This window comes from Stegastes partitus, unplaced genomic scaffold, assembly GCF_000690725.1.
Source record: "Stegastes partitus isolate 25-593 unplaced genomic scaffold, Stegastes_partitus-1.0.2 Scaffold304, whole genome shotgun sequence".
NCBI lineage: Eukaryota > Metazoa > Chordata > Actinopteri > Pomacentridae > Stegastes > Stegastes partitus.
In genome coordinates this window covers 472754-482644 of record NW_007578035.1, presented here as the reverse complement: position 1 = coordinate 482644, position 9891 = coordinate 472754, and the positions used below count along the sequence as shown (strand labels likewise).

Below are 9891 nucleotides of genomic sequence, written 5' to 3'. Positions count from 1 at the left end.
AAGGCTGTAGTCTCTGCATCAAAATCTAGAATCTCGGTCAACGTTTTCATTTTACCTCCAGACAGCTGGTGTCAGCGTTTTTCATCTGCTGCTGCAATGCCACATACCATAACAATTTGAAAGGTAAACTTGAATCTAAACTAACATTTTATTCCCCTTTTCAACACAAAAAAATCAATGCAGGTGTGTTTCGTTTCCTTGAAACTGCAGCTCAAGGCCTCGAGTAACAAACAAAAAGCCTTGACTGAGTCAACATTTAGCTGCCGACAACATGAGGGGTGGTGGTAACATCTGATGTTCTGCTGATCACCTTGTTAGTGATCTGCAGGTAGCTCATGTTAATTCCATGTAAATTAAGTGCTTTTGGACAATTAATTTGCTCCCGCGAATGTTTCTCCCACTGATAGGACTAAAGTAATTCTGCTGTCACCAATAGCAGCAGGACTCCTCGTTAGGCAGACGTATTAATTGATGCGCTGATTTAAATAATCACTTCCTGACAGGATCTGCTCTGCTGTCGCGAGCGCCTCCCTCAGCAGGATCTTTCGGCAACAATAATGCTTTAAGAATACCTCGCTGATGAGGAGAGAGAAGAAAAAAGAAGCAAGTACACGTGAGGTCCTGAGTCAGAGCTGAACTTTTTTAACATCTCGAGCGTGTCACTCGGGTTTCAGTCTGCTGACGCATTAGAGCGAGCGCCGGCATTTTTAACCATCATGAGACACGCTTCCGTGGATTTATTACCGCTTTCAAACACAAACACTAGATTTAATTTGCGATAATGAATATATGCTTAATTCGCCTCTGCCTATTCACACCTGCCTGCTGTTACAGGTTAATTTCTGGTTGTCATGGTTGATACAAAACCCCCCCGTTGGCAACCGGAGTCACGCACATTCCTACTCAAAAATATAACAATAGCTCTTGTTTGGTAACTTCCAGGTGCCTAAAAACTTCTTTAATATTTATTTATGTATGACAGTGTGGAAGCAGTAATTATTTTTCCTTTGGTTATGTTATGAGATGGTTACGCAACAAGTCACAAACTCTGCTTTGATCTGCAGTGAGAACTAAAAAAATCCAGCCCCGTTTACACGTAGCAAAAACGGTGATGTTTCAGTGACTTTGGGTCTTTGGTTTACACGTAAACCAAGCTACAAGTCAGTGGAGTTTTGGAAAAACTCTGTCTTTGCATGTAGACAGGAGGAGACGGAGTTTGACGTCACAGTGTGCGACGAAAGCACCATCAGCATCATATGTGTGCAGCCCAGTTTACAGTTTGGGTATTGTGATAGAAATGGATGCTGTTAAAGCAGTGCTTGTTGACATTTCTTTTTTTTTTGACTGCCTTTAGTGTTGTGGTCAGAGTGGTCACATCATCCTTTCGATGAGGAAACTCCTCAGAGGTCTCTTCTGGGTGCTGTTATCAAAACAGTGCCAATAGGTCCAGATACTTGGCGTCATATCTTTTCCAGTCAATATTTTTTAAGTATTTTACTTGTGTTGTAGTCTAACACCAACATTTAGGAGTAGCTCCACTTCTCTGTCGGTCCAAACAAACGACTCTCACGCTAGTATCGTTGAATTAATTCGTGCCATTCGTTGTTGTGTTTTTTCCAGTATTCTGATTGGCTAGCATGTCTTTATGCCTCTCGATCCGCTGCCCCCTATAGGTTTGGCATGCTCATAGCAGCTCTTATTGACATGTTCACGTGGGTTTGATCTGGTGTGAACAACGTTATTTTTGAAAACATAGATCGTTTTTTTTTGAAAATACCCGGCTGTGTGTAAACGGGCCTTAATCACAGCGTTACAACACACCTATCGACAAAGACCCTGCAGGTACGATTTTCTTTTATCAGTTTTAAAATAAAATGAAATATACACTATTATGGATTCTCTCTTTGCCCATGAATGCGAATGGCTGTGATTTTTAAATCCCTGTTTCTACCTGGAGGACACCCCGACAGCACAAAGCAACAAAAAAAAACATTAATTATCAAAGCTGCTGTTTCAGCGAGTCATCCCATGATTACTAAATTAGTTTGAGAAACAAATTGCAATTTAATGCACGTGGTTTTCACCTAAAGCTGCACAGATCAAGATTTGTACATTAACAGTGCATCAAATGACAGCTCGCTTACTTATTTAGTTCAGTTGCGCCATCTTATCAATCTGATTTCCTCATTTCCCAAAGAAGCCACCTGTTTTTCTTTCGTTTTGTTTTGCTGTGATGAAACCATTGTGTTCTAAATGCACCAGCTGGCAGACAAGGACAAAGATGGTGACTAAAGAAATAAAGGATTTAGGAGATGTAACCATGCAAGTCTTTGTGAACATGTTGGTCAAGTTTAAACTTGCATTGATTGCGTTAATTCTACAAGCAGTGAGGATGGACGATCAGGCTCATACAAGGGGAATGGCTTGTATTGATTTGTACTGTTGGCTTGTAAAAGCTCTCATTAAATAACATGTTTAAGGGCGAACCAATGTCATTTTCAATGCCGGACCTGGAAAAATGCTTCTAATTTACTGTACATCTGCAACTAAGTGGTACAAAACATGACTTTCTAAACCAGACTTCCCTCCGTAGTCGCATATATTTCTAGGTTTCCACCATCATAAGAGGCAATTAATTCTGCCTTCTTTCATCTCAACCTCCGATTTGGGCAAAAACAAGAGAAATCATTTTAATAAACTTTACATATAGCAGAACTCTGAGTGTATCCTGTAATTAATGAATAGAGCACATTAAAGTGGTGCCTGTGTAACTTTTTTACCACCGCACATTAAAGTATTGAGGCCATAATAAACTTATATGAGTTTGCTCTCCTGGATTTTTAATTCAAGGCTTTAAATTAGGGCTTCCAGCAATGAAGGGATATGACGCAAGAAGACACTGTGAAAGGATTGGGGGATAGGTACAAAGAAGAGTGTGGCTAAGCCAAGTAAACACTGCATGCATGGATGATTTCCCCAAACAGGGTCAAGATGAATTTTTTAATTAAAATCAGCTCCAATGCACTTTGTCATTACGGCTCCCTCCACCCTCAGCGTTCTTTGCCTCACATTCCTGGAGATGAGAGATCACAGGAGTCGGTTAAACAGTATGTGACATTCATGTAAATATTTGTTCTCTACGTGTGTTTCTGGTCTCGCAAATAGTTTTTTTTTTTTTTTTTGCCTACATCCCCGGCCATGCATATTTGCATATGTGAATGCTAATGCATTCTCCAGCCAAGAAACGCTTCTAAAATTAGGCTGGCTCTGTCCTTTGGCTATGTAGAGAAAGTCGACCATATTTTGTCTCATTTAAATCACTCTATAGTTTTCCTTAGGTCAAAATTCTGGCAATATGCTAAATGTAGCATTAAGGCTTTTAAGTAAAAAGATGAGGTTATATAACTCAAAGTTTAGTGTCCTTGTTCTGTTTAAATGTGGATTTTATGGATGTTTTTAAGATTTTTCTGGCCGCTTTTAATGCTTGGCTGGGTCTGGCCATTGGCTAAATCACTTTTCACATTTTATGAATTGGAGTACAGCCTGGGATCTCTAGGCAGGGCCCCATTCAACGGCTACCAAGTCTCAAAGGTTACAGAGACTTCAGGCCTCTTCAGCAGGAGCATCAGCAAAATCTACTTTCTACCGCAGCAGATATAATAGTTGGCCTGAAAGGATTTGTCCAATAATATGAGGTGCAAGGCAAGGAGGATCTTTATTACTTTACCTCTCAAAAAAATGTATGTCTGGGACGTAGTCCAACCTGGACGAGACATGTGATCGTAAACTGATCTGCTATGTGGGGGTATACGTACGGATAACTGTTGCAGTCATATATGAAAACAGTGTTTAGAAAATAGGATGAAATCGCATTTAATTAACCACTTTGCGGCTATGTGATTACACTGTCACAGACTGGAGTGGGTAACTGCAGGGTGTGTGCAACTCCAAAGCCGTCTATTAGGTTTTAGATAAATGATTTGCTTATGAAGATTTATGCGAATTATGTTTTCATGATGTGCTGTTATCAAAAATCTGGTCTGTTACTGAGATTAGTATTGTTCAACATGTATACCTTAATACCATTTATGAAGCACTATAAGATATTATAGGACTTATTTCTCTGACGTCTGTTCCGTGTCCACTGTGTCTATAAATAGAAGAAGGATGAAATATTTTATGCATGTATGTGAATCTTCTCAGACATGAATTAACAGTAGGTTCAAGGTCCTATGTGTCACTGTTCCCACATTTATTATAGCTCACAGATATATGTTAAACTCTCTCTGCAACAAACAAACATGCATGTATAGTCTACAACACCAAAGGGTCTCCTGAAACCAAATCTACCAAAACCATACAGACTTCATCAGTTTCTCCTTTCTTGAAAGTAAACTACAATTTTTTAGAAATTTGTGCCAACTTACCGCTCGCCGCAAACTCAGATTATATTGACATTAAGCCTCCCATTGGCCACGCTCCAGTGATCATCAACTCGCACACAACCGTACAAACACACTCGCCAAATTAACTACCCTCCTTAGTGATGTGACCACAAGCGAGATTCTTTATTCATGTATGCAAACGACTGAATTGTGCATGTGCATATTTGAGTGTTTGTGAACAAACAAAGAGCATCGAACCAGACCGAGCAGACCGCGGCCATTACGCGCCATACAGGAGCTCAGAAAATAAAAGAACATGCTGCATTCTTTGTGCATTAGACAGAGCGGTTCGTTTCACCTGAAATGTACAACATGAATAGTGTGAATACTGGAGGGGAAAAAAAAAAAAGCCTATGTTTGTCCTTGTGTTTCCCATTTACAGCTAAAATGAACAAACAACACGAATTACCTTTCTGTGTCAGGTAAATAATTGCGCCTTTGACTGAATTTTATTCACTAAACTTCCCGATTAGTTATTCAAACACGGCACGGCTTATCAGTGGATTAAGATGAACATTCTGTTGAGTGAGTCAGGCTGATATGCTTGTCAGTTTCCCTCCTGTCTGGAATGTCAAATTTAATGAATATTCAAAAGCCCAGTGGGCTCTTTTGTGAGTTCTGTGTGGGGAAATTTTCCTACGGGGGGGATTTGTGCAAGCCACATTAGGCAACACATGCCACATGTGTAAAAAAATATTTCATCAAACGTTGACCAAAACCTTTTTTTCTGTCATCTTGTTGGAAATAATACTTAAGAAATTTAGCCCTATGTTAGCATTTGTGAGTCTGACCAATGGAATGAGGGCAATAGATCAACTCCATCACAAGCAATTATAACTGCTGCCTAATCACATTTAACATGCAGCTAATAGGACGCACCCTTTACTCATTATTTTCCCATATATTGTGAATTGTATCATATGTTTCAGCCAAGATCAGTGAGTGACTTTAATGTACCCTGGAAGATCTTGTTTAGGACTGGAGCTGTGACTTTGCTGAAAGATGAGACCCTTCCTTTCTCATCATTTCCCTCCCAAATGGTATCTCTTTAATAATGTCAGTGAAGGAGAAAGGAAGCCCCTCTGAAACAGAGATGCAAGTCAAGCAAAGTTTCTTGGATCCTGCATTGGTTGGAATTTAAAAAAAAACAAAAAACTGAAGTCTGGGTGGTTGGTAAACCCAAATATCTCAGTTGGTGTTTACTTTGCATTGCAGCTACGCCACAAAAGTCCTGATAAAGGGCAGCTCAAGCAGAACTAAAATCAGCTCACAGAATATTGCACCCTTTGATGAGAGCTGGCTGCCTTTTTTCCTGCGGGAGGAGAGCGAGGTTTGACATATAGTCTCAATTACGCCAGGGAGGTTGTGGTTTTATATACTTTTTTTTTTGCTTGTTTGTTTGTTTTTGAGCAGTCCAATTATATGTAATGAAATCCCACAAAGTATAGGATTTCTCTGTGGAATTGGGGTACAGAATACTTGTTGCAGTACAATCTTTTTTTATAAATGCTTGTATTTATCATGCTTCTCTCTGGGACTCGTTTTATGCATCAGCGATCACTTGATTAGCCATACTGCAGCTCCCTCAAAGTGTCTTTGCTGGCATTTCCTGTCACTTAAGTCCTATCTGATTATGAATGTTAGTGCTCTTCAGCTGAGTAGCGCATCACATTATCTTTTTCACCTAATGACACTTCAGAATGCCAGAATATATCTGCTTTTCATTCCCTTGAATGGAGTTTGACCTTATTTTTCTTATGATTGTGCATTCTATCTTCAATAAATTTGTTGAGATGTGTATTTTAGTTTTGTCATTTATAAGCTGCTTACAAACTCTGATCGTGCATACACTTGAGGTATCAAAATACGGCACAGTCAAATGCAAAACAGCATAAAACAGCCCTGCGATAAATAAAACATAACGAAGCTTGTAACGTTCGCTTGTGCTGACCCTGAAAGCTGTAAAAGCAAACTCTAGCTTGCAGTGTGTTGATCTGTGTTACATTCAGAGCTGATTCTAATTTTTCTCCAAATTTGTAAAGTTTAATAGAAATATAATGGAGTCCAACACAAGGCCACTGCTAACTAAAGCTTCAGGGATGTTCATAAACCTAAGTACAGCTTTGTATGCGAGTTTTGGTTGAAAAGACATCACACACACACAAAAAGAGAGAAAATGGCCCATAACCTCAACCACTCAGCAAACCTCCGTTCTAAAGCAGAAGTACTTCAGCACTGAATTAATCCATCCTGCAGTAGCTGTTTCAAGCCTATTTCTGCCTGATTTTACGGTGCCCTATTTGATTCTGAATACATTTTCATGCGAACATTACAGGTCTAAAGGTAAAGAAGCCACTTTCACAAGTAAACATGAATGTACAATAATAAAACTGCACGTTTTTTTTTCAGTTTTACAGTGACTCTGCCAAAATCTTATATTTATATCCCCTACTTCCTGCACAACAGTTTATGACAAACCATTTAAAATTGCTAACATAAGGTAATGAAACTAGAGTGGGAGGAAATGTATGAATGCAAAACGTATCCATGTCTCTTTGTATGTTTTGGTGATTTTACTACTGTTTACATTTATCTACATCATATGCTTTGAATGGGGATCTTTCTCATTCTTTCTGCATGGAGTCTCCATGTTCTCCCTGTGCAGCGTGGGTTCTCTCCGGGTTCTTCCTCCCACAAGGTTCAAAAACATGTTGAGGTTAATTGGTGATTCTAAATTGTCTGTAGGTGTGAATGTGAGTGTGCTTGGTTGTCTGTCTCTAAGTGTAGCCCTGTGATGGACTGGTGACCTGTCCAGGGTGTCCCATGCCTTCACTCCAGCCCCCCTGCGATCATAGTGAGTATAGATAATGGATGGATGGATGGATGGATGGATGGATATGCCTTGAATGACTGAAACTCAGCTCTACATTCCTCTGCATACTTTTTATTGTTTTAAAATTTAGGATGAACTCTACTGAATTCAAACATTTGTCAAAATACTTCGCAAAATAACCACGGAACAATTTTCTAACCACCTAAAGCTTTCAGTTAGGGTTGCACCTTTATTCAATATATTTAAAGGGGCTTCGGTCAGCAGAAAAACATTGTTTGTTGGGTCGTGGTAACTGGAGCTGAAAGTCAGCCACTGTAACTTTGAAACTACGCGACGCCGTTCGAGGAACGAGAGAATAAAAGAAGGAGAGAAGGGCGGCAAAAGACAAGGCAACTGTATCATTGTGGCCCTTTGAAAGTAAACAGCATGCAACATGACCATGATGCAACAGCAGGAAACAAGAGGGTCACCACATCACATTGAAGTGTTCCTAGCAGTCAAAGAGAGAGACAAGCCCTCGCTGCGCCACAGCACACCTTTAATCTCTTCAAGGTGTTTTTCAGACATCTTAAAACAAACCGACAATGATAAATGAGGAAAGAGATGTGAAAAGGAGCAGAGGGATATACCGGGGAGAATGGGAGGAAGAAAAAAAAAAACCCCAAACTGCCCTGCAAAGCACTTTTTTAATTCAACTTTTGAATTTGCCACAGGTGGGAGGTGGAGATTCATGCACTGAGGGACACAAATTATTTATTTTGAGTTGATTACAGTCATTAATATAGTGAGGGAGGAGAGAAAGAGACAGAGGGAGAGATAAATGAGTGCCATTTGTTATCTGCATTAATCAACACGATCTGCGGTGTCAGGGATGGGATGGAGGGAAGATGAAATGTTGGAAGTGCTGATGAAAAGAGATGCAAAGGTTGTACCTCACAGCTATGCATATTCCTGTGGAATTTAAAGCCACAAACGTCTCCTGTCAGTCTAAGCACGGCTGTACAGTTGATAATACCAGAAGCACAGTTTCAGTGAAGACAGAAAATATCCTTCAGTAAGCAAAACTGAATTATTTTCACCCCTTAAACTCAGCTAAGGATTAAGATTTTCCTTTAAGAAAATAGTTAATGTGACTCAAATCAGTCTTGTATGATGCATCTCATAAATACAATTCAAGGAATCTTATTGTTCCTTTTATTTTCCTCATTTTGTGTTCTTCCTTTCTCCAGACAGTGATGATGAACATTAGCAACATCATGCATGTATGCATGCATACCACTTTCAGAGTACTCTGTGTATCAAGAATTTTCTAAACTGTCCTCATGATTTTCCAACACACACACGAGACATGAAACAAATTATCTGATATTGAGATGTGACGCGAGAGCAGGGATTTTCAGAGCCAAAGAGCACGACATGTTAGATATATAGCACAAAGAACAAAATATTAAACTGAAAAGCAATTCGGTATAATCAGAGACCACCAATGCACACAGAGACAGGTGGGGATGACCTTCATGCTGCTCAATTCTGCTATTACATGTAGCTCAGGTTTTTGCAGGGCTCACTTTCAAATTGTGTCATCTTGGGTTCAAGTCTATGAATAATGCACTTAAGAAGCCTTTTCTACTGACTTTAAAAGCCCATATGTATATTGGATTTTAGCCTGGTGAGGGTTTGAGTGGGGAAGAAAAAAATAAATAAATCAGCTTGTGTGAAACTGATAAACTTGACGTTACGTGTACTTCACAGGACACTAACTGTTTCATTACTGTCATGCTGCTTAATTGTAAATAGTTAAGCCCAGGATAAGGCCTGTGTGGTGACAGTGTTCAGATTTAAGACATCTGTAACCAATATTTTAATAACAACCATGTATGAAATGAGCTGGGATAGACTCCTGCACCCTGCCAGCCTTGACTAGATGAAGTACGTAGTTCCCCTATCGTTTTTTTTTTTTTGCATAAATTCCACCCTCTACCTTTACAGTTCCCTCATAATGATGCTGCCACCACCGTGCTTCACAGTGGTGATGGTGCATTAGCGATAATGTTCAGGGTTTAGCTGTCCATCGGTTGACTTCAGAGTCTCCCACCTGGCTTCTGGCGAACTCCGAGTTGTTTTCAACAGTGACTTTCTCTTTGCCACTCTACCATAAAGCTTTACAGGTGAACAAGTTGCACAACAAGTGCTGTATACACATCTCCCATCAGAGCTGCTGAAGCTTGTGACTCTTGCCGAGGGTTCATAGGCGTCTTGGTGGCTGCCCTCACTAGTCTAATCCTTGCACAGCTTTTGGATATGACCTGCTCCAGGCAGAGTTCAGCATGTGCCACAGTCTTTCTATTTCTTAATGATGGATTTAATGGTACTCCGAGTGATTTACACTTGGAATTTTTCTTGTATCCATCCTTTGACTTTTGCTTTTCAATAACCTTTTCACAGAGTTGCTCGCGGTGTTCTTTTGCTTTCATGGTGTAATTATAGCCGGGAGTATTGATTCACCAGTGACTTGATCTTCCAGATACAGGTGTCTTTATACTGCAATCACGTAAGACACATTCACTGCACTCAGATGATCCCCATTTCACTAACTGTGTGACTTCTAGCACC

At 39.9% G+C, this 9891-nt stretch overlaps 1 protein-coding gene across 1 annotated transcript in view; it reads right to left on the bottom strand.

Moving 5' to 3' along the window:
* Window positions 1-9891, bottom strand: part of LOC103358336 (zeta-sarcoglycan) — a 169547-nt gene that overhangs the window by 62326 nt on the left and 97330 nt on the right. The window lies entirely within an intron of this gene.